Source organism: Indicator indicator, chromosome 17, assembly GCF_027791375.1.
Source record: "Indicator indicator isolate 239-I01 chromosome 17, UM_Iind_1.1, whole genome shotgun sequence".
NCBI classification, from domain to species: domain Eukaryota; kingdom Metazoa; phylum Chordata; class Aves; order Piciformes; family Indicatoridae; genus Indicator; species Indicator indicator.
Genome location: NC_072026.1, coordinates 1,000,581 through 1,026,817, shown reverse-complemented (window position 1 = coordinate 1,026,817; position 26,237 = coordinate 1,000,581).

Below are 26,237 nucleotides of genomic sequence, written 5' to 3'. Positions count from 1 at the left end.
GAAATGGGCTGGCATCAGAACTTGAAAGGCTGAAGCTTATTTGCAAAAGCCCACATAACATAGCCAGGAAGCAGTAAAGCTTCTAATGAAGTAATTCAGCAAGGACACATGCTCTCCATGCTCTGCTAAACAGTTTATTTTGCACTCCTCATGTTTTTCTAATATTTGTAAGAAACACCACATAGTACAGATTAAGGAGCTGTGTGGTTTATGTTAAAGACAGGTATTGTTAAACAGCAGAAACAGGAGAAGCAGCTTTTTTTACATAAGCTCTGCTTAACACACATTTGCAATCTTAAGGTACTTCCTAGCAAAAAGTTCCACCAATGCTGTCAAACAAGGTAAGGCATTTATGGAAAGGAATGAGGGAGAAAGCAATAATGAGACCTAACTGTAATAAAATGGTTTTGATGAGGTCCTCCTTAAGCAGAGCTTTAGATCTTCATAGATTTCCACTATTTTATTAAATACTTAAGTATTCAAGTTTGCCTGTAATTGTCTGTGTGTGTGTGTGTGTGTGTGTGTGTCCCCAATACTCTTCATTAAAGTCTTAGCTTGAAAGTTGAAAATGTTTGTGGAAAAAACCTATCCTGTCTTATACACAATGGTCTCTCTGAAATTGGATCTTTTGCCTAATTAATCCACTGAGGCTTCATCAGCCTGGTAACAGAAAATTCCTGTCAAACAACATGCTAACAAAGGCATGAGGAAGTTGAGAGAACTATCTCCACATGAAATCTAGAGAAAAAAAGCTATTTAAAAATCACTTTGGAAGCTGTAATTTACTCAGCTCTTCAGTCACATATAATATAGAGGAGAGGGGAAAAAGAGCCTTGAGCAGTCTCCTGATCTCTCACATGGAGGAAGAACACATGTTAGCCAAGAAAAGCTTCAAAGGTCTGCAAAGCCAGTTCAGAAATCCTAGCAGGCTTTCAGAGCTCCACTTCTAGTTCCAAACGTAAATGCCATGGCAGTCTTGGCTAAAAACTGATACTGAAAGATCTACACAGAGCAGGATTTTATTAGGGTTGAGTTGTAGAAAGTGGCAGGAGATAGCAGTGAAAGAAACCCTGGCCCTTACTGTTCCTCCCTTAGAACAGTTCTGAGATCCAGAGTGGGCTAGCATTTCCATGTGCATGGACAATGGCTTTGGCAGCTGGCATCCACATTCAAGGGAAGCTCCTTTTTCTGCTACTACTCTTCACATCTGACTTGAATGTAAATTACTCATCAGGGGACCTGCTGCATTGGAAAGGCGTTCCTGCAGGTGAGTACCCAGAACACAGCAATACAGATGAAGTGAAGCTCTGTTCTCCCTGCTCATGGCAATGTAAGTTTATGAAGTCTAAAAGACTTCCTGAAGTGCAGCGCTTCTAACAGCAGCACACCTTTGCCTTCACCATCTCTTTGGATAGGTACTGCTGCTACACCTGACACCAGCTGACTTAATGTAAAACCTGACATTCGCTTAATTAATTAGCTGCTGAATGACTTCCTAACTCCTGTGTGAACTATGATTAATGAAATTTCAAGCATCAGTGTCCTTTTTTGTCAGTGCTTGAAGGAAGCATGCTTTTGATCTCAAGCATACAGAATATCCATCAACTTTGAAAACAATGCCCATGCTATGCCACAAATTCAAAACTGCTTCCAAGCACAGCAGTACCTCAGGTATAAATAAATTAAGAAAGGGGTTACTTCAGCTGCTAACTGCACTGCTTGCAAGAGCCTTGTGCTGAGGTATTGATAGCAGCAGATAGCATTGGCTTTGCAGCCAGAATAAATTACAGATGTTCTTACAAGATTTTTGTAAAATTCAGTAGAAACGTCTTGGGTAATTGAGATGTTTCATAAAAACTGCTGTAGGAAGTGTTGGGTGAGAAAAAGAGAATGAATTGCATCATGGGTTTGCTGTCAGTGGGAAGGCAAATCCTGTAGAAACTGCCAAAATTCCAGAGTAGTCTTAAAGCCTCTCAGTGGAACAGTGTGGTAATTCTGAAACTCCTGCTTTAGACATCCTAAAGATGTCCACAAGCATCACCAGAATCTTCTACTTTATGCAATTCTGGCACTCAAACCCAAGGGAACTGCTATAAGGCACTTGTGTGCTGCTGACATAACTCCAACAAATGCTTTCACCATGGGGGTGACAGAGCCCTGGAGTAGGCTGCCCAGAGAGGTTGTGGAGTCTCCTCTGGAGACATTCGAAGACCACCTGGATGTGTTCCTGTGTGACCTGCCCTGGGTGACCCTGCTCTGTCAGGGAGGCTGGACTGGATGATCTTTCAAGGTCCCTTTCAACCGCTACCATTCTGTGATTCTGTAGACATTTCAACGGAATAAAACAAGTAAAGCAGCAGGGAATACATTAAGAACCAAACTGGGCTGGTAGACAGCACAGTTCAGTCAATAGTTACAATCTCAGTGTGCTTTCAGGAGTTATTATCCTCACTTCAGCATTGTTTATTGTTTTAGCCCATCTGCAAAGCATGAACACTTGGAATCATACTATTCTGTCACAGATTTTGTTTGCACTTAAACATTGTCTCAGTGGAACAGCTATGCCCTCTCCTAGCTACTGTAGATCAAAAAGTATGGCTTGCAGATGGCTCTTCCCTGTGAGGGAAAGGCAGTAATCACCATGCCCATTCCTGTCTCCATCACATACGCTGCTTCGCTTTCCTCACCCTGGGTTTTCAACACACACACTGCCCATTTCCACAGCTATCAGAAGGATGCTTTCTGCTCTATTTTTAGTTTGGGAAGGCAAACTGGAGGGTAGTGTAACACTTACCAGATACAAGAAAACACATTTTCCTCTGTGACAAGCATGGTGCAGGTCTGCTTTCCTTGAAAGAAACCACTGACACTCAGCCTGGCTGGTTCCCAGTTCCAACCTCCCTCTCACCACCACTGGAGCTCATGGTATTAGGATAACTTTGCCCAGTTGTGTCGGTGTGAGCTGAAATTCCCCCCCCACTGACAATAACCAGGCTAGCCCAGTCTGGAAGCAAATGAAGGCTGTATTTACAAGCAGAGAAATGCAATGAATATGTACAAATATACAAAATTCACAACATTTACAATATATATATACAATCAACAGAAAAAGCACAACCGATCTCCCTTTGCTTCCCCCCAAGGGGACCCTCCCAAAGGGGCCTCTCTCTCTCTCAGGAGCTTCCCCCCAGGCCACCCTGGACAGAGAAGCAGAGTTTGTTAAGCAGAAAGTTGTTAACTTAGCTGCCAAGGTCAGTACGTGTTATCTTCAGCCAGAAGAGAAGAAGAAACAGCAGCCAGACAGCCCAGCAACTGCCCCCACTGCAGAACGCAGACTGTGCAGAGTGCCTACTTTGTTTTGGGTAACAGTTCTTAAACATTTCTATCTATCCAATGGAAGTGTTTAGAACAATCGTTATTTTGCTTTCTTACACCCAATAGTGACTTATTTACATTCTTTCACTTTCTCTGTTCTGAACTTTGCAAGGAAAAATTAAAAAGACAGTTTCAAACCATCACACCAGTGCTGTCAGTCAATAGCATGTCTGGGGTTTTCAGATACAGCAGCACTCAACCACGCATATGTACACACAGTATTTGATACAAAACTGCTTGATCATGGAAACGCTGAAGATTCAGAAGAGTCTGTATTTGTGCCAGGCTTAGCATCCTGTCACACACCTTTCCAGTCAGTCAGGTTGCCTATGGTGAGAGGAGAATGTGTTATCTTTTTAGTGTAGATGACCAAATATCACTACATTCTCAGTCATCAATGCTTTAAGGAGACATGCCAGCCCCTCACCTCTTTTGGGAGCATAAAAGGGAAGGTACCAGACTTGCCTAGTTCCTCCTCCCACATTCAGATGTGGCATGCTAATATGCTGTTTAACTACTGAGATCAGAGGTGATAGTTTGAGTGTATGAAGTAGATAGCACTAAAACGTTTGGCAGGCAAAAAGCAATGCTGGCATTCTTAAGTACAGCAATTAATAAAAGCATCTTAATTTACAGCTGCCAGAACCCATCCAAACCTTGAGCTAAATATTCTAAGAAAGAGAACAGAAGAAGATCCAGTTTGGTTCAGATTAGCCTGCATGACCATCAACATGAAGTGAAGGCTCAGTGGCACTTTGAAGAAAGGAATTGTATTTAAAATGTAGACCTTTCATCTAGTAAGTATCCTTATAACTACGGACCTGTTACTACAGGGACTTCCAGCACCACCTCTCTGAGGCCACTCTCCTGTATAAGGGTGTTACAGTAAGATTCACTAGACATAATAAACTAACCAGCCATTTAGTACAGTCATCTGCCCAGTTTTGAAAGGTCTTGACTGTGTTAGAACCATTTCCTGAAATGACATTGTCCAGAGAGAACAAAGTGGAGGATGAAGAGGAAACAAATTGGGAAAACCGAGGAAGACATCTGAACACTTCCCAGTTTGACTGAATGCATCGGAGCAAAAATTCTTACCACTGCAGCAGCCTCTCCTCAGCTCTTGAACATTTTCACAGTCCCACAAGGAAAGATCAGTCCTAAATAGTACCCACAGGACTCAGCAGGCTGTTGAGAAGCAAACAGGCATAGAAACCATGCTGCACCTTTTACCTTAAACCAGCAGATTAATTCTGTCAACTACAAGAGCTGAGGTACCAACAGAGGGTTTAGAGATTGTTGGCTTGTTCTGTTCTCTTCATAAACCTAAAAACCATAAAACATAGCAGAGGCCTGAGAGCAGCTGGGTTGGAGGTCTGGGGATTCAGAGAACACACAGTTTGATCGTGGGTAGCAATTTGTGGCATTCAAGTACAGAATACCTTAGTGTTCCTGCTCCTTAAGACAAAGATAATCAGACCATTCAGCACACACTGTCATACATTTTGGGCTGGACCTTGGGATTTTTGCAAAGTAGGAGTGAAGGAAAAGAGGCCTTCTTCATACTTGTGCATTGGTTTTAGGTAAGAAAGGGATAAGGCTTGATACAGCATGTCATGGCTGCCCCATGTCATGACAGCTCCTCTCACTAACTAGCTGCTTTGTTTCAGGAATAAGAAATTAAGCACCAGATGCTTCTTCTACCCACAACATACGTGTGGATGAAACAAGGCTCTGTGTAGCAGAACAAATTGCTTCATGTTTTCAGAGAATCAGTTGAAAAGATAAAAAGCATTTCTTAAAAAAAAAAACAAAACAAAAACAAAAACATTTTTACTTCCTAATAAAATGTAAAATTTTTACCTGAAGAGTGACAGAGTTTTGTTTGACTCGAGTCTCAGCCTGAGGTCTCTGGACAAACATCTTGCACAAAGATCAGGCCTAAGAGGAACTGGAAGCTCTGTAACCATCATGCTTCAGAAAGAAAGCAATACAACTCGAAGTGTTTTGTTTTTCTTTATTGTTTGGTTTGGTTTTCTCTGTGTTCTTTGTTTTCTTTTGATGGTGTTTGTCTGTTTTGGTCTGCCTTAGTTTGTTTCCCAAGAAATACTTCATGTTGATAGTTTTATGTAAAACAGTAAATAGTTTCCTATTTTCCTGTTATTACTAGGATCTTCCTTGAAGTTCTTAGTTAAAACACAGCTCCTCGTGGAGCTGGCTATTACTACCACTGAACAGAAAACTGTTCAATTACCGCACAGGTAAAACCACACAGAATGAGAACAAGCTAAAAACTGTGCAGCAAGAAGTTAGCTACTGAAATGCATATGAAAGCAAGTTATTGAGGTAGGTATGTACCAGAGCTTGGAGTAAAGACAGTGGAAAGAGAGCAATATCCGTATGAACTGACACCCAGCTTATGGAAGTCTGTATCCAGTACAAGCTGCTTCACTGTGCTCCTTATTGGGGCTGAGGATGGAATCCGAGCCCTTTTCAGCTCACAGGATTAACAAGGAGTTCACTTCTCCACACTGCTCTGATCAACAGCAACATGTCATGAGCCCTGAGGACTGTTTGTTTACCAAGGCAGCTAGGACATTCACAGCACAGATCCTCTGGGCTACTGGAAACTCCTGATGGGAACCCATCTACATTGTGGCATTACCCTGCACCACCAGAACATGGTAATGGAGCTGCGCTGGAAAACGAATGCCTTAAAACATATAACAAGGTATTCAGCAGCCTTTGAATCTAAATGACATTATAAAGAGAACACAACACTCTATTAATTCTTAATCCAAAATGAAAGGCATTTGTTCTGTAATATAAGAACAGAGGGGCTTTTTAAAGGCAGGAGATATGATTAGTAGAGCTATAGTGCTTTTCCCTCAGTCCATAAATAAAATATACATCAGAATACTGACTTCAATGAAAACAAAAGCCCAACAGCAACAAGCACCAGGAGTTCAATGTGTTCAGTCTGGCACACAGGTTTCTGCACCAACCAAAGGTCCCTTCCCTGGAGGGCAACAGGGCATCAACTTTCTGGAACAGGAATCTCAAGCTGTGAAGTGCCAAGCTAGGCTTGGTTCTGGATTCCATTTAACAAGTACATGGTGACCTTGCCTCAGCTAATCAAATCCTACATGTGAAGAGCAAGCCATAGCACAGAAGTAAAACTGAAGAGGGAAAGGGGTGATGTGCAGGGAAGACACCAACATTTCCATGAGACAGTGTTTCAGCAATGCTATGAGTAGTCAGTGTTAAGGAAACAATATGAGGGAGAGACACTACAGGCCATAATTTAGTTTGTACAAAGACATTCAGGCATGGTCCAACCCACAGTCATTACTGTTAAGGTGACAAAGTGCTTCTTGAAGGAGGAAATCTCTTGGCAGGGGATGCCATACTTACATACCTCTTACTTTTGGAATTCCTCACAAATAGATGGCGTGTAGATGACAAGGATGCCAAGAACACCATAGGTCAGATGAACAAGGGTTTGTAGCCGTCTCCTGTTGTCTTTCTTCCTGCTGTTCTCATACTCAAGGCTCACAATGAACGTTTTTCATCTCTCTGTAATAAAGAGAGTGCCTTGGTACAGAAGCAATGGCTTTTTTCCTTTCTGGGTGTAAATAGGCAGAGGCTCTTAAGCACACTGCCAGTGGCCAACTTACGACACTGAGCACTCCTAGATGGCAGTCAAATGTTACTGCCAGATGCAGTCAAACTTAGCAGTAAGTCTCAGAGATGAGAAGCAAACAGATGCGTATTTCTTGTACTAGCTTTTTTTGGTAGATGAATGCTTACCTAAAAAAGTCTTGCTTTCAATCCTGCATTAAGCAGCTAATTGCACCAATAATGAGAGGGCTCACACAGTCACTGAGTTAGAAGGAAACAGAATTCAATAATATAATCTCTTCTGATCCCCCTCAAATGGAAGTATCAAACACTGTCAAATGGTACAGAATGTATTCTTGAGTTCCAAAACTAAGAGAATTTCAGATGACAAATCCTCAAGCAGATTTCCTACTGATTGTTGTTAAAACAAGGTGTGTGCACACAGGGTGCTCTAGAACAGCATAACACACGGTACAGGAGTTAGGAATTCACAGGACAGCGGTTTGCTATACCCACACAGTGACCAGGCTGTTAGCACAGCTGATGAGTGAGAAAGGGTAGCCCTTTGTCATTCGGGATTGCTGCAATTCCTCTGAATGCCTGCTAGTGTCCCACACAACAACAGGGACTTTTATCTGAGCAGGTGAGAAAAACTGCAAACCCCAAAAGTCTGACCTTCCCTTTAAACCCAAACCCAAAACTCCTACCTTAATGGTACTTTTGCCAGCATCCAGGCAGTTCCTACCCTCTGGGCCATTCTTCCCTTATCTTCTCATTGTAGTTGATAACAAAGATGATGTATAATTGGAGTCTTGCTGTGTGTAACCTTGTTAAGATGTAGCCAGCAGGTGAGTCGGCTGCAGTGCTTTTAACACCTTACACGGGCTTAAGTCACAGAAAGCTCTTCAACTGGCTAGTCAAAAAAAAACAGGTCATACTGGGGAAAACAAGGAGAACCCTTCAAGTACTGAAAAGGAAACCAGTAACCAGCCAGAATTTAAGGACAACCAAGAAAATAATTCCAGGGGCATGAGGAAGGACTCCTCCTTCCTCACTCAAGAGGATGGCAGAGAAGAAATCCCTGCCTGCCTATGCAGCAAGTGGGGATTAAGATGTTGCAAGTATAGTTTGTCTATGGTATTGGAGCTAGGAAATGCTGAGAGAGGGAAGAGTCTCACTTGGAGGTAAACCAAGGACACACAAAGACGAAACTCCCTGGACAACAAAATACAGGGTAGGGAAAAATCCATTAAGCATGAAAGTTGTGGTATAGCTGCAAACTGAGACCCAAGTATAGGGACTCTGAAGAAAACAAGGAGTAAACAGTGAGCAAATGAAGTGACAAATGAACTGGAGAGACTATCCGCAGATTATTTCCTTAGAAGAAACCACTGAAAGCTCCTGGGCTTAAAAAAACCCAAAACACCAAGACCCAGAGACAAGGCTGATAGAATTGTGAAAAACCCCAAGCTGATGGCTTTCAATCCTCCATTCCTCACACATCAGTTTTCCATAGCACATGCCTATAATAGCTCTAAGCTCCTGCTAGTTAGGCAGTTTCTGTAATTGGAAAAAATAGTGAAAGAAAATGATGCTTAAGACACTGGAAGACTTTGGTATCACCTGACAAATTAACATCCATCAAATAAAGGTTAGAGGTTCCCACTGCAGCCTGCCAAGGTCCCATTCTGTTTTGAGTGTGCTCTCAGAAGCTTTCACACTGTAAGAGCCAGTGGGAGAGGTGACTTTGCCCTGGGTTTCTAAGCATGTTTAGAACTGGCTAGCCAGTCGGTTTTTGTCAGAAGTCTGTCTCATTTCCCAGCCATGTGAACGTTCTGATGGCCCAAAACCAGCAAGCCAGCTTTCAAAATGACAGCTACTAGAGTTTGGCACATTGCTAATGTGCTGTACACCCTTCCATTCAGGTCTAGCTGTGAGCCACACAGGCACAAGTGCAAGGGAAGGCAGTGCACTTGCCTGGTTTCACTGGAGGATTTATTGTAACGCGAGGTTCTGTGCACTTCTCACCAGTGTCTGTGCTACCTGTCCACTGCTAGATGCTCTCATCCTCCAGCTGGGGTTTTTTGATGGATGCTGCAAGAATCAGAGTTGATTCACAGCAGTCTGGCACTTCCACATCTCTTGTCAGTTCTGTTGGAGGGCTGGCTGGGTGTTTTTTGTGTCTGGGTTGGTGGGGGGGTTGTTTTGTTTCCTTGGTCTTTTGGTGCTTGGTTTTTCTGAAGGATCTGCTCCTGCTTTGAGCTATGATTCAGCAGCATCATGTGAAGCTTTTCAACAAGTGACTTAGGATTCCACCATCCATTTTTAGCCAAAGAGGCTGTGTGGGAAGTCCTGCAGAAAGTGTGGGAGTTCAGGGAACGTTAATTATGTAACTCAGCAGGGAACAGAAATTCAAGAACCCGGGGAGAAGCCAGCAGAGTGAGCAGTCAAGCCAGCAGAATGTAAGAGGAAACTACTGCATCTTCAGAGGCTTTCTGTGTCCTCCTTCTTAACAAAGCTGTCACTTCGACAGAATCAAAGCCAAAAGAGGTCCTTAAAAGCCCCTTAAGCCACCACTGGAAAGTTCAGTGGCCATACATGAGAAGTACTAAATCACCCTGAATGTCTGGTGTTAGTCTTTGGAGGTACTGGGTGATTCTCCATGCTGCCTCCTTGTCCTGAGCTCCTTTAGCTGGACAGGCATTTGCTGTAATTCCAGCAAGTCCAGCAGTCTGGTGCTGGTTCAATACAGATACCAGTTAGTTGAAACTCTTTAATGATAGCAAGGTACAGTAAAGCTGCAATGTGTAAGGAATCCTCATCTTGGCAGACAACAAGTTCTCCACAGACCAGCAATGTGTCCTTGTGCCAAGAAGGCAAACAGCATCCTGTGGTGCAGCCAGAAGTGTGGCCAGCAGGTCTAGGGAGGTTCTCCTGTCCCTCTACTCTGCCCTGCTGAGATCACACATGGGGCCAGTTCAAGAGACAGGGATCTGCTGGAGAGAGTCCAACAGAGAGCTGTGAGGATCATGAAGGGACTTGAACATCTCTGCTGTGAAGAAAGACTAAGAGCCCTGGGGCTGTTTAGTCTGGAGAAGAGAAGGCTGAGAGGGGATCTGATCAAGGTCTATAAATACCTGAGGGGTGGGTGTCAAGAAGAAGGTGCCACGCTCTGTTTGGTGGTGCTCAGCAACAGGACAAGGAACAATGGATACAAGCTGGAACACAGAAAGTTCCATCTCACCATGAGGAGACCTTCATACCTTGGTGAGGGTGACAGAGCCCTGGAGCAGGCTGCCCAGAGAGGTTGTAGAGTCTCCTTTCTCTGGATACTTTCAAAACCCACCTGGATGTGTTCCTGTGTAACCTGCCCTAGGTGATCCTTCTTTGGCAGGGGGGTTGGACTTGATGATGTTTGGAGGACCCTTCCAGCCCCTACCAGAAGCTGTGCCAAGTGAAAATTGAAATGTGGAAGGAATTTAATTTCTGCAGGAGAATCTACACTGACACCAGCAATATTCCTGGATTAACAGACTGAGGAGCATCAGTGACGGATCTGGGTGGATCCAGGATCAATGGCTGCTCCTCTATCAAGTATTCCACACTTGTGCACATCCAAGACTTTGTGATAAAAAGAAGGAACCAAATGAAACCATTTTCTCTTGCAGCACAATGTGCAGTGGAGCCAGAGTGTTTTAGAGCTGCAGAACTACTCTCACAATTAAATAGTCCTGATTGCCTACAGTAGAAATTAACCTCCTGAAAAAGTGGCAGAACAGATGACAGAAAAAGAACTACATTTTCACAGTAATTATGGCTTGGAATCCTGAAGGTCTTCCACCTCCTAAAATATTTCAGTTATCACAAGCATGTTTACATGTCACTTCTGTGACTTGTTCAGGGGAGAGAGAGGAGAGAAAAAATAACACCAACAGAAAACAACTCAAATCCACAATTTCCCCCCATAGTGGAAACGAGAAAGACATTTACAAGCAAGCAGGCTGGAATGTAAAAATGAAATAAAAAGTCAGTGCCTGGTCTCTGGAGCATCATATCCTAGAAACGCCCTTGACAAAATTTTAGTCCTTGCTAATGTTTAGCTCACACTTCAGAAATCCCCACAGAGATGTTCCCAAGCTGTTTCCAGCCAGCTCTGTAAGTAACTGGCTCCTGCTAACTTCAATACATCCATGCAGAGATAATTCATGAAGCTCTTGCTGTACTGAGGCTGTGAGGACAGGACAAGCAAACTCAGAGGCACCTCCTCAGGTATTGCTCTCTCACCAAAGGGCAAACTGAAGTATGGTATTTGACATTCCATGGGAACACAAGCAGGTTGCATTTGGGTCTCCTTCTGAGGAGTTCTGCTGTCCCCAGCATAAGAAGAACACAGAGCCAGTGAAGAGAGTCCAGAGGATGCCACAAAGATGATCCAAGGGCTGGAGCACCTCTGCTGTGAGGACAGGCTGAGGGAGCTGGGGGTGTCCAGCCTGGAGAAGAAAAGACTCCAGGAGGGACCTTAGAGCTGCCTGCCAATAACTGAAGGGATCCTATAGGAAGGCTGCAGAGGGACTTTTCATGAGGGTATCTAGAGACAGACCAAGGGGAGTGGTTTGAAGCTGAGGGTTAGACTGGGGCTGAGGAAGAAGTTCTTTTCTACCAGGGTGGTAAGACTCTGGAACAGGCTGCCTGGGGAGGCTGTGGATGCCTCCTCCTCCCAGTCTGAAAAAGGGAGTACAGAAAGTAACCTAGCAGCACGGTGTACTCCACCTGCATGTGGGCAACCTGTGCAACTCTTCTGTCAATCTGTGGGTAAAAAGTGGGAAAACCTTAAGAATAGGTAGACATAAACTCGTAAACACAAAGTGCTAATTCCTGTCAGCTGCATGCCACAAAATAAACTCAGGAGTCTCTGGATTCTTGTGGACACCTGTGTGGCAGCTTTTGCTGGGAAAGCCATTCAGACATTGAGAATAGAAGTGAGACTGCTGTCCTGCTCTGTGCCCTCTACATTACTTATTATGTTCTGACTGATTTCTCCTGAGAAGGTTTTTGATCCCTCAGGAAACCCTGACTTCTGTACTGCTGAATGATGACTTCTGAGGTGTGACCATAACCTGGAAGTTAAAACAAAAGATGTGATTCCTGCTTCAAGAGCAGCAGCTTCTACTAATTTTGAAACGACTGACAGAAATGTTGGTGTGGCTCCATATCTTTGTGATAAATGCCTCTGAATTATTTAGCTGTATCTGAGAAGTCAGTAGACCAAAAATAAAACAAAAGCAGGAACATTTTAATGGTGCTCTGCATCACAGCAGGTAGGACTCTGTCCCTGCCTTCCCACTGCTTTTCCCTGCATGCAATATGTGAATCCAGCTGTTCTCTAGGGAAATGACTGGAATCACTGCTGTTGGGCTATGAGGATTACTTCTTTTATCACTCATGGTTTAGGGCACTCCTTTAAAACATGAGATCCATGCTTCATTTATTTTTCTGCCCAAACAGCTTGGAGCTGTTAATCTTTTCTGATCATGACACTTCTGTGACCTCTCATTCTTTCCTCTTAATTCTCTTCTGCTTGGCATAAACAAACACTGACAGCCACGATCCACTGCTTCCCTGACAAGTGAGCGTCCAGATCATCAGAAAATGATACCTGTCTTTTTATTGCATAAATATGCACTTATTAGTAAGTGGAACAGCAGTGCTCTGTTAGAGACAGGAGTCTCTCATCAGCACACCCCAGAGCCTGACATTATGAGGTCAGTTCAGTGTATTTCAGAACCTGGTTGTCTGTGTGACAAACGCTGATTAACATCTTTACAATTAAGCAGGCAAAGGAAGCAAAGCCAGATTTAGCTCACAGTTGCCAGGATTGTTCTGGAGTTTGGTTTCTGGGAAGGAACCAGAGTTATTCCACACATTCTCTGTTCCAGCATTGTCCACATTTACTTCTGGTTTTGTGCTTAGAAGTGTTTAAAGTGAATGGTTCCACTTCAGTAAAACTCATGTCTCCAACTCCAAGGAATAACATACTGCCTTTAAGGAAGTGCATGCACAGAGAATGTTGTAGTGCACCATTTGATGGGTTTAGTTTGGATAAAAATCTGTTCTTCAGAGGGAAAAATAAATTAAAATCAGAATTAAAAAAATCACTTTTGCTGCACCTCAGTATCAAATTGCTCCTCAGTTAACTGAATCTGCACTTTCCCAAAAGAGCAATACAGATAATTACCTCCTGCTGTTATTAATTTGTAAGGATTTCTTCCCAAGTATTTTGGTTTGTAGATACATTTTGTGGCTTGCCACTGAAGTGCTGCAATCTAAGCGAAATCTCCAAATCAGCAGGTCTAGTCAAATGCTGGGCAGAAACTGCTTGCCTTTCCTCCTGCAACTATTTACACCCTGCTGCATTTTCCTCAAAATACATTCTGGAGTGCTTGATCATTTATTCAATTGCATTCAGAGATACCCTACTGTTAAGTTCAATAAAGAAATGTCTGCCCAGTGAAAGATTGCTCCTGAACTGCTGGTACTGATGTACACAAAAACAGGCAGGGTTAGACTTACCCAGGAACAGGGTCAGTCCATAAAGCAGCCAGATCATGGACAGCTCCATTGTGAATGAACTGCCCAAACAATGCATTTGGGCAAAGCAGAAGCATTCTTCTCTTTCTCTATTTGCTTTTCTACTGCTGTCCCTGTTCTGTATTTTCCATCCAGAGATCTGCAAATTGTTTCCCAGGAATCAATACCTTTCTCCTTTTTGTCTGAAGTGCATGCCTGTTCATGTTGCAGAGAAAGCTACACACATGCAGAGCAGGGCCCAGCAAACCAACACAAATAGTTTAGGCTCACATAACAGAGGAGTTAACAGAGGAGTAGCAGAGGCACAAGAGCAGCCCAGGCTGTACAACTCCTCTGTGAACACACCACAACACCACTTCCCCAAAAGGATGCAGCAGTGGTTCCAGTGCCTGGCGTCATTACTGCAACTCAGAGGAGTCTCTAATCTTATTTTATAGGCAAAGACCTGAAGCACTCAGAAATGCTAATAGTTAGAAGCAGAGCAGCGCACAAGAACAAGAAACAATCATTAAGAAGTTTCTAAGGAATCTTGCAACCATTAACATGATAACTTACTGTTTTGGTTTAAGCTGACTGGCCCCACCAGGAGGGACAGGGGATGGAGAACAGGGGTACCCTCCCCATCCCAGTGGTGCCGAGCAACAGAGCAAGCTGGATCATATATTCTACACCATAAATCCTAGAATGGCTCAGGCTGGAAGGGACCTCAGTGCTCATCTACTCCAACCTCCCTCTACACCTCAGGTAGACTCAGCTGCTCAAGCCCTCATCCAGCCAGGTCTTCAACACCCTTAGGGAGGAAGCATGCTACTATCATGCTCACTGTATGGCAGGAAAGGGGTTGCCCAGGGTTTATGGGGTTTGTAATCAAGTCTACAGTTTGTAAAGTTTCCTAATCTGGACTTTTTGTGTTTCTTCCCCAGTTTCCAAGCTGGGGTTCATCCTGGATTCAGTTTGCATGTGGCAGTGGTGGGGTTTTGGTTTGTTTGTTTTGTTTTGTTGTTTTTTCCCCAATTTCACCTGCTTTCTACCCTGGTACCTTTTCTCCTGTTTTTTTGGGGGTTTGTTTTGGTTTGGGTTTTTTTGTTTGTTTGTTTGGGTTTTTTTGGTTATGTTATTTGTTTTCCCTTTGTGTAATCTGATATCCCTGCAACAGAGTGGTAAATTGTCCTTATCACAATTGATATTTCAGCTTTCCCAGCTCCTTTCTTCCTTGCCCACCCAGAGGGCAGGGAGCAGGGGAGGAAAGAGAAAACCCCTTTGCTGTAACTGGTCTCAGTTGCCAGCTGAGTTAAAGCAGGACACTTACATCAGCTCATTTGAAGACAATAGGTACGGCAGCTGAGGGTGATTTTGATCGCTATTGGTCCGAAGTAGCTGTACTTATCCTTCGGCACATACTCAGAAGCAAGAGGCTGTCAGTGTTTGTAATGCCATTAACATGGATCCCCTCGTGGGATCAATAAACAAGATAATCCTCCTTCTTGATCTGTGAGAAACACACTTCACATAACAGGCTCAGCAGAGAGCAGAGCACTGATTGTTCCTACAAAAACGAAGAGATTGTTCCTTTCCAGGTAACTTAGCCAAAAAACCTTTAGATGGATGAAACCTTTAGAGCAAAGGTGCTAAACACAAGAGGATTGTAATGAAAAGCTGACCATGTGACTGAGCAGCAGACAGCTGCTGATGGCAGCCACAAGCCAACACTGATCCTGCTTTCTCTATATCAAATAAATAAATCAGCACACTGGATGCTTCCGTCCCTATGTGTAAAACACTCCTGCAGTCTTAAACAAAAGTGTGTACTGCGCAGAGCAGAAAGACCCTGGAACTCAACAAGGATTCCTCTGCTGCTCTAGATTTCTTCTGGACTGTTTGCCATAGCACAGGCAGCACAGTTTTGCTTTAACTACCAATGAAAAGAAAAAAAAAAAAAGAAATATTACAGGATTTGCTTATCAGTTTTTGAAAGCTAAATCCTGTGCTAATTTCAGTGACACCTACTTTTTCGTATTACGCATAAATTTAATGGAAGCTCTACCAGCCAGGAAAGTAACTTTGCATGGTCCTTCATAAGACAATGAATCATCCAACCAGAAAAGCACAATGTCCCGTCTGCAGCATTAAATACATTAACAAGGGGAACACTGAGAATAGCAGCTCGGATCCACTAGCTGTTTGTTACCTACTTAAGAAGTTGATCATCAACATCAGACAGCAGACTTGCAGTGACACAATAAAACCTGCCAAGAATTGTTACAACTCTCAGATCTCTTCATCTTAAACCCTAGGACAAGCACAATCCTCATTTTCATAGGAATCAGCCACAAAAGCATCTTTAATGAGTGATGTAGCTGTGTAACAGTTAGCAGCAGTTTATTAGTTTCATGAAGTGGCTGTGCTAAGAGAGCAGCAGCTCCCCACCAAAAAAGGCAGGACAGCTTTCCTGTCACCTTCTTGTTTCCCCGGTGATAAAGTTGGAAAATAATTAATTTGGGCCACTCATTTGTGATCCTGAATTGACAGAAACATGACTGCTTGATAGGAGTGGAAAAAAAGAAAAAGCTCCTCAAAAACCTAAGAGTAATGCACAGAATGCAAGAAGGCTGCAAGAAGCACACAACTGCACAGCCCAGCTCTGATGTTCTCCTGAACAGGGGACATCTGAAGGGACACCCACATGTGGAAAACAGTGAAGTAGCAGGTAGAAACAAGAAGAAAGTAGAATTTGTGGATAAGCCACTCAAAGATGTCTCAGTTTCTACCACTAAAATGCTATTTTAGAAGAAGACTGTTCCTAGATGTTTGCTGTTAGATCCCAGATGTTTCTGTAGCCATAGACAAACCAGGCTGCTTTGCTTCAAGCGCAAAAGACCTTTCTACACCACAGTCTACAGGGAGGGCGCCCCAGTGAGCGTTTAACCATAGCTATTGCTCACCACTGAGCAGCTCCAGGAGGTCACTAGCAAACAGGGGTGGTTAATATTTCTGCACACAAATCACCACCTAGGCACAGTGTTTGTTTGGAAGATCTCAAACTGAGAAGCCTTTTCTGTGTGAAACTTGTGCAGGTAGCATTCCCCCAAGCTGGCACCAAACAATTCAAGTAAAATGTCGACACCTCTAATTTTTTTGCACTGTGTATCATGGCTTTAACTGCGCTTTTGTTTCTTCTTGCCTTCTTGGGGAAGATGAAGGGAATAAAACATTCAGAGGATGGAAACAAATGGCAACTTGTTTACTGGGGACCAGGGCTGCAGTCAGAACTGCAGCTGCAACATTCACAGGTTACTTTGAGCTGTTGCAGAGTTCCTTCTGCCTGTTTTACCTTCCACAAGGAACCATGAATCTGTATTCCTTAAGCATTACAAAATCCCCTAGCCATATATGTGCTAATAAATCAGAGTTAAGAGCTCTCCTCAAAGACAATCATTACAAATGCAGAATGAACAAGAAAACCCCACCTAATGTAATGACAATTCCATGTCTCAAACAGCAATTTGTCATCAGCATCTATTTTTCATGCAGTAATTATAACATTAATTTGTTCTACTTTGACAAAAAGGCACATCCAAGTTATTAATGACAACTAATATCTGTGATATTAATTTTAAATAAATAATTAATGTAATAATTTATATACTAATAATGTAATTAGACCAAGGTTATGATCTCTGAATACTAGATCAGGACTCAGTTCATGTTAGTATCTACTTCCTTCTGACACAATGTTTCTAGAGGCTTAATTAAAGCCTGCAGCATGTTTCAGCCTTTATTCCCTATATAAATATTCCATTCCCTCTCTAGACTGCTCTTCCTCCCTGTCCAAAGGACTATTTTTATCTTCATGTCTGCATAAACCCTAAGCACAGCAGAAGGGTAGGTACATGTCAATGAGTTATGCAGGAGGAAAACACTTGCTGTGTTCTATGAACAGGGAGATTCTGGCCACAAGTCTTCATCTTGTGTGGCTTATCTGTTACAGAAGACTTCTTCCCCTGACTACATCAAGCCAGCTGCAAAGCTAAGCAAGGCACAGATACCCTGTCTGAAATCAGACAGGGTCCAGACACTGCAGAAACCGGTGACACGCAACCACCCTTTGCCAGGAGCTTGCTCAGCATTGTGAGCTCTGCACCAAATGCCAAGTGCCCTTTGTGCACTGGTGGGACAGTAACAGTAAAAGGCTGCTCTTCTTCACTCCTTTAGAGTGGTGATGGCTCCCAACAGTCACATATGTGTCTGCACAGAAAGCTGTGTAGCTCCCAGCTGGCCAAATGATCTCTCTTTGCAAAACAAGTTAGAGGACAGCAGAAAGTTCTTACTTTTTCTCATTCTGAAATGCCTCCTGGTTTCCAAGATGCAGTGGAAACCAGAAGCCAGCCTCTAAATAACCTTTTATTACAGAAGCACTTTAGATCTTCCTCTGCTCAATGCCATTACCTAATGCATGTCCTATAGACAAATCACATATCTGCTTAGTTAATTCAGATTAAGTGTAGACACAAGCAGCAATGTACCAAAATGTGTTCTCAGTGGGCCTTAATGCCTGCACTGCTGTGCTATTCCCAGAATAGTTTGTGTGTCATACAGCACTGCTGTTCATCAGGAGCCAGCTACAAAGTTCAAACTGCAAGGAGCACAAATGAGGGGAAGCACTGCATTGTCTTCCATCCTTATCTGTGTGTCATCCATAGCTTACTGGATAACTCCTGGCTGATTATTCTCCTCCTGGTTCCCATCAACAGGAACCAGATAATGCATCTGCTTTTCACCCTGTGGACTGATGGAGGGAAAAAGTATCCTTGATTGGCTGAGAGTAGCCCATGGCACTGTAATAACACAGTCATTGAGCTTAATCTGAAAGCATGCTTTCTATTACAGAGCTCCAATTTCCTAGGAGAAATGTCTTAAGCATATTAGTAGTATGCTGTGCAAGACTGCTTGCAACAGGTTTTGTCTTACTTCCACAACTCTATTATAAGAATTCACGGCAAGCATTTGGAAGGTATTTCATCTTTAGAAACCATGAAATCTAAATATAAAAGCCAGAGAGATATTCATGTTTGTTGCATCTCATCTAGCATTAAAGGACAAAGTAGTGGCTCAAGACTAGAAGAAATGGTTGCAGTTGAGACCTTTGTAGCAAGGGATGCATGTAACCGTGAACATTCTGGACTAGCAGCTTCTCACAAGCGTTTCTGGCAAGCACCTGGATATTCCTCTGTCTCATCAACACCACCACAATGGCACAGCTGTAACTACACCCTGCCAAACCCTAACTACTGCATGGTTACTGCTACAGTTCATTCTGCTTGCAGATTTGCAAATCTGAAAGATGGGATTCAATAGGTAGCAACAACATAAAGGATCTTTTCCTGAGTTAGTATGACACGGTGGGAGAGCACGATTCGTTCAGAAACACTGCAGGTCAAGATCACCACACTATGATCCATCAGTGCTTCTGAAAGGTGCACCATCATTTGTCACTAGTAATTAAGCTGTCCATTTTTCCACAGGTCAGGTAGTTCACAGAGAGAGGAAGCAAGCTTTGGGAACAGCTCTGGCACACCAAGAAAGGGAAAGTGATGGAGCTGGCCAATCTGTAAATGACAATTACTGACAACGTGCCCTGCCAGATCACTACAAGGTATTAACCCCCTGCCTGTGATCTGAGATCAGCTCTGCACCACCAAGTCATGGGCAACAGAAACAAGGAAAGAAAACTGCGGTAAGCTAGAGCAGAAAGACAGTCCTGGTGTGCTCAGCTAGAGATTTACTGAGTCACTGAGAAATACTGAGTGTACAGCAAAGCCCTGAGAGCTCTGAAATCCTGCCTCTCTCAACAGGCTAGGATGAAACGTGTCTGACAGGAGCAGTGATAGACCGTCCCAATCAGCATATCACATGTGTGGCAAATATGAACCCACTTTGAACTATTTAGTTTGTCAGGTTCTCAGTTTATCCCATCACTCAATTGGACTCCAAGTGATGGCTACACAAACCCATAAATAAAAGATCAATTTCTCCATTATTTTACTTTTGTTTTCCCAAAGTTGGCAAGCTAGCAAAGAAAACACCCCAAATTTAACACTCTCTAAGGTCTCGATGCAGCCTGCATGGTCTGCATGGCAGATTCTCCTGTGATGTACTGAGAGCTGCTGGAAACTGACTGTCCAAATATGGTACCCAGAGCACAGGCAGCATCTCATCACCTGAGACAGAGAAATCCACAAAGCTAAGGCAACTAATATTAATCACTTGTCCTCTGTTAGCTGAAGTTTTTAGAAAGCAGGTGAATGAAGACAAAGACAAGACTGCTCTCTTCTATGGCAAAGAAACACACTCCTGAACAGGTGACTTCAGCTCAGTACAACACTGAGCTATTATAGAATAATCTTGGAATTCAAGTCTCCTAGAACTATAACCATGCCAAGACTGGGAAAACAGCAAAACATTCAGCCATTCAGTGAAGAAAACCAAGCTCCTAGTTAGTGCTTTTGACCACAGTCAGTTCTTTTTGAAGAGGCAGTAATGGTCTTTCATATTAAGATTGGATTTTGTGAGCTGTTAATGCTTTAAATTCTTTTTCCTTGGTTTCTTCTGCACGAAAGGTCCATTCTAAGGTCCTGGGTTTAGGGTTATGTCTTCAAGCTGCCTCAAGAAACCACCAAAAAACCCCAAACCCATAAACAAACTAACAGAAGGACAAACCATCCCCTCTTTACAGGGACAAAATAATGACAGGGACCTGCCATACATTCCAGGAGCTTCCCCAAACCTCTGGGACTCAGGTAACCCAACTGTAGGGTATACTGGAGACCACATCTGCCCAGCAGCACAGACACCTTCCAGAAGGACACAGAAAGCCCCAAACCCACAGGGATCAGATACTGCTTTGGCTGATGGTAGATCTTAGTCCAAATTGCTGACCCTGCTCACCATCCATCACATTCATCTTACTACAAAACCACTTTTCCATCTTTCCTAGTTTGAGCCAACAAGCCAAGCCCACCAAACTATTCCATGCAGCAGCTACTATTCTTCCCTCTTTGGGTATCATTTAAGTTCTAATGTCAGAGCATATTTGTCTTTTACTGTTCATGCAAATTTCACCCTTCCTCTGTCCCTTCAGAATCTGACCTCCAGTTCTCTCAAGACAAATAAAAGTGACTTAGATTGTGCCCTGCTGCTGTTCTTCTGCTTTTATGAAGGTTTGCCATTGTTATTAACAACTGCATCAGCATTTTGTCAGTGAAGAATTTTGCTCCATCAAGGAATAACTCAAATTCTAAAGGGCTGGTGAAAACAATCCTGTGATTCAGACACAGGCAGGGAGCTTTGAGATCTAAATACTATTTTTGGAACACTGAGAATTTGTACTAAGTTACCATCAGCAAACAGCCAAGAAGCAAACTGAAATACCCTAAAATAAACAGCTTGTACAACTTCAGGGAATGTAAGTGCCCTTGGAGTGGCAGGGCCTACTGCTCTTCTGCTGGGCAAGGGCTGATGCAGGGAGCAAGCAACTCAGGCAGTGGGGCATATCTATCCTCTACAGTTCTAGTAGCAGCTAGAAGCTCCTGATAGACTCCTTGCACCACTGAAGCTTTCCAAATATTGATAAAGGGAGTGCAGCATCAAGTAACAGACAAAGAGAGCAAAAGTATTCTGATACTCAGTCACCTCATTGATTCTTTGCTGCTGATCACTCCAAGACTCGAGCAGGAACAGATTGTGAAGGGCTCAAGCCCAGGCTCTTGTATTGTGAGTCAGGCAAAGGGTTTATTCTTTCATTTCCTAAACTACGTTGATGCTTTTGCTTTCCAGAGGCGGCTAGGGCCGATGTGCTGGGGTCCTGTGTGTGCTCTCCGTGGTGCCCAGTGTCACCTTAGGGGAGTACTTAGAGCTGCACTGGTGCTGTGCTGCTTACTGGTGGGCCAGGTTTTGTCTGGAGCAATACAGGTTCCTCCAAAGAATACCACCTGGAATGTGCCCCAGGCTGTGTTAACCCGGGACAGTATACAAGGGATGAACATTAATAAGGCCTTCATCCCTCTCTCCTGTTTTGAAAGCAGAGCCTCTACAGCTGAACCCCACACCACAGGTACACGCTGACCTATCTGACAATACTTACAAAAGGCAGGTCTAGCAAGAAGTCCTAACCTTCACTTGCTTTACTACCTTAATCTCCTTTAATAGCCATGCTAATTTAGTGATCCAAAAAAGGAGCATAAAGAAAGGTTTTTAAGAGACTATTAACAGGTACATATAATTTCCACAAAACCCCATCAGATTGGTGAAACTAAAGCTTTCCCAATCATACATATAGAGAACACAATTGGTTAGTTTGCATAACTGATCTGTTCTTAACACAAAATTATTCTGTGGGCTCTTATCTGTGAAAGCTGAGTTCCTATAATTAAACTATTATAATGAGGATAGTCAAAATCTGAATCATCTTTTAGGACTAACTCTTCCTAAACATATTTCAACTCTATTTTTACTACACAGTCCAAGGATGTATTTCCTTTGGATTCCACAGGACAATGAAAATCTTTAAATGGTAATGATTCTTTATTAGGTAATGCTATATTTTACTGCTCAGATACCCCAAACTTCTGAGAGAAGATTAAAAGCAAGTAACTCTCAAACATGATAGGAAAACAAGAACTATGAGATGCTGGAGACTTGTGGTAGTTTGAGCTCTGAGTTTAGGAGCTCAAATGATAAAAGATATAAATTTTCCCCCCCCTGCCCCTCTCCCCTTTTTTTTCTCGGCAGGGTGGAGAGAGAGAAGAAAGGGGGAAAAAAAGGGGTAGGGAAAAGGGAAAGAAAAAAAATTCGTGAAAGAAATGTTCTGAAGTCGGTTTGGAAGTAGGAGGAGTAAATTTTTTTTCTTTTTTCACAAAAGGGGAAAGGAAAAAAATTTTTTTTTTTTTTTTACATATATATATATATATCAGTAACAGGGGGGGTTCACAGAGGTGAGGGATGAGGGTAAGTGGAAAAAAAAAAGAAAATATACAAAACCAAGCCTGGATGGCCTTGCGTTCCCATGGATGTCGGTGGATTCAGTTGAGAGAGAGAGAGGGCCCCAGCCATGTGGTCCGGTGCAGGAGACAGCAACGGCAGCAGAAAGTACTCTCGAGCAGACGAGGCAGGAAAAGGGAAGAGCAGCAAGATATCCGCCCTTTTTATAGGCTTGCTGGACAGGAAGGGGAAGTGGAATAGACCACCTCTGAGTCAGGGGACCACCTTCTCCCAGCAGGGGAGGGGCCAAGCCCTCCCCAGATTAAATTTCTTTTGTCCACCTGGGGCTGGGTTCTTCTCAGTCCCATCCAGGATGGGTGTGCCCCAGCACAGTCCACCCCTTCTATTTCACTTCCACTTTCCTGTCACAGTTTCTTTATCCAGTCATGAGTATTAGAGTTCATGTTGTAAGTCCCTCTTTATCCCGGCTGTGTCTCTCTCTCTCTCAGGGCAGTCTCTCTTTATCCCGGCTGTGTCTCTCTCAGGGCAGTCTCTCTCTCTGGTGCTGGTTGATGCAGGTGGTGCTTGAGCTGGGCAGGGACGTGGAGAAGAATAAGAGAGAAAAGGAAACCATCTTCACCTCTGAAGGGGAGTCAGGAACAGTCTATTGCTGTATGGGAAGCAGGAGCAGGTGTAGGCGAGATGATGCAGAAGTCCTTTTGAGCTGATGCTTGTGTGCGGTGGGTTCATGCTGGATCCTGGACACCAGGTTGTTATCAAGCTAGGAGAGAAAACTTACAACGACTTATAACTATTATACAGTGATTACATTACATTAATTGGTGTTACCTTCAGAGGCTATACCTTTTCAGCCAATGTCACGTTTCGTTGTGGCACACACTGAATATCCCCAGTCTCTAGCATGACCCAGTATGTGTGACCAGGCCCCTCAGCAGAGACCACCCCTCGGGTTGGTTTGCCTCCACCAACAGCAGGGAAAACCCATACTGATTTTCCTAGTAGGTTTTTCTCATTGACCACAGGAACTCCATCTCCATCCACTGTTTGCAGCAGGTTGGACTGGGCAGGACCAGCTCGGTTTACAGACCCTCTGCTATTGACTAACCAAGTGGCCTGAGCTAGGTGCCTTTCCCAGTTCCTAAAGGTTCCACCCCCCATGGCTTTTAGGGTGGTCTTCAACAAGCCATTGTAGCGTTCAACCTTCCCTGCAGCTGGTGCATGATATGGGATATGGTAAATCCATTCAATCCCATGTTCCTTTGCCCAGTCCCTTGTGAGATGGTTCTTGAAGTGGGTTCCATTGTCCGACTCGATCCTCTCTGGGGTGCTGTGTCTCCACAGGACGTGTCTCTCCAGGCCCAGGATGGTGTTGTGGGCAGTAGCATGAGGTACTGGGTAGGTTTCCAGCCACCCTGTGCTTGCCTCCACCATGGTCAGTACATACTGCTTGCCACTGTGAGATCGAGGAAGGGTGATGTAGTCGATCTGCCAGGCCTCTCCGTACTTATACTTTGACCATCTCCCCCCATACCATAAAGGCTTCATGCACTTAGCCTGCTTTATGGCAGCACAGATGTCACACTCATGAATAACCTGGGAGATTGCTTCCATGGATATGTCCACTGACCTGTCCCGAGCCCACCGGTATGTGGCATCTCTCCCTTGGTGACCTGAAGTGTCATGGGCCCAGCGAGCTAGGAATAGCTCACCCTTGTGTTCCCAGTCCAAGTCTATCTGGGAGATTTTTAGCAGCCAGATCTGCTTGGTGGTTGTGCTGGTGTTCCTCAGTGGCTCTGCTTTTGGGAATGTGTGCATCGATGTGCCATACCTTTATTGGCAGCTTGTCCAGATGGGCAGCAATGTCTTGCCACAGGTCTGCGGCCCAGATAGCCTTTCCTTTCCTCTGCCATCCGTTCTTATTCCATTCCTTCAGCCACCCCCATAAGGCATTTGCCACCATCCAGGAGTCAGTATATAGGTAAAGCACCGGCCAGTTCTCCCATTTTGCTATATCCAGGGCCAGCTGGACAGCTTTTACCTCTGCATACTGACTGGATTCGCCTTCTCCGTCCCTTGCTTCTGCCACTTGCCTTGTTGGGCTCCAGACAGCTGCCTTCCATCTCCGCTTGCTCCCTACAAGACAGCAAGATCCATCTGTGAATAGAGCATAGCCCTTTTCATTATCAGGGAGGTCATTATATGGGGGAGCTTCCTCAGCACGGGTCACTGTCTTCTCTGGTGGCATCCCAAAGTCAGCACCCTCTGGCCAGTTGGTGATCACTTCTACTATTCCAGGGCGTTCAAAGTTCCCCATTCGAGCTCGCTGAGTTATCAGGGCCATCCATTTACTCCAGGTGGCATCTGTGGCATGATGTGGGGTTGAGCCCCTCCCTTTAAACATCCAAGTCAGGACTGGAAGCCTTGGAGCTAAAAGGAGTGGTGACTCGTTCCCAATTACCTCAGAAGCAGCTCGGACTCCCTCATAGGCAGCTAGGATCTCCTTTTCTGTTGCAGTGTAGTTGGCCTCAGAACCTTTGTACCCCTTACTCCAGAAACCTAGGGGCCTGCCCCTTGTCTCACCAGGAGCTTTCTGCCACAAACTCCATGTAGGACCACTCTCACCAGCCGCAGTATACAGCACATTCTTGATCTCTGGCCCAGTTCGAACAGGTCCCAGAGCCATAGCATGACCACTTCTCATTTTATCTGGTCAGATGCTACCTGTTGCTCAGATCCCCACACAAAACTATTTTTCTTCCGTGTTACATGGAAGAGGGGTTTCACTATTTGACTATACCCGGGAATGTGCATTTTCCAGAAGCCCACAAGCCCCAAGCAGGATTGTGTCTCTTTCTTACTAGTGGGTTGCACCATAGTGGCTACCATATTCACCACATCCTGAGGGATGTGGCGACGGCCATCTTGCCATCGAACTCCCAGAAACTGGATCTCTCTGGCAGGCCCTTTTACCTTGCTTCTCTTTATGGCAAAGCCAGCCTCCAACAGGATATCGATTATCCTCTTACCCTTCTGATAGACCTCCTCTGCTGTCTCACCCCATACAATGATGTCATCAATGAACTGCAGGTGCTCAGGGGCTCCACCCTTCTCCAGTGCAGTTTGGACCACTTCATGGCAGATGGTAGAACTGTGTTTCCACCCCTGGGGGAGACGATTCCATTGATGTTGGACACCTCTCCAGGTGAAAGCAAACTGTGGCCTACATTCTTCTGCAATGGGAATGGAGAAGAAAGCATTAGCAATGTCTATTGTGGCATACCACTTGGCCGCCTTCGATTCCAGTTCGTACTGGAGCTCCAACATGTCTGGCACAGCAGCACTCATCGGAGGAGTCACTTCATTCAGGCAACGGTAGTCCACAGTCAATCTCCATTACCCGTTTGCCTTCTGCACTGGCCATATTGGGCTGTTGAAAGGTGAATGAGCTTTGCTGATTACCTTCTGGCTCTCCAGTCGTCGAATCAGTTGATGTATGGGGTGCAGAGAGTCTCGGTTGGTCCTGTATTGCCTGCGATGCACTATGCGAGAAGCAATTGGTAACTTCAAATCCTGCACCTTATGGCTGCCAACTACGGAGGAGTCATCTGACAGCTCAGGCATGGCAGACAGCTGTTCCCTGTCTGCAGTCCCTACAG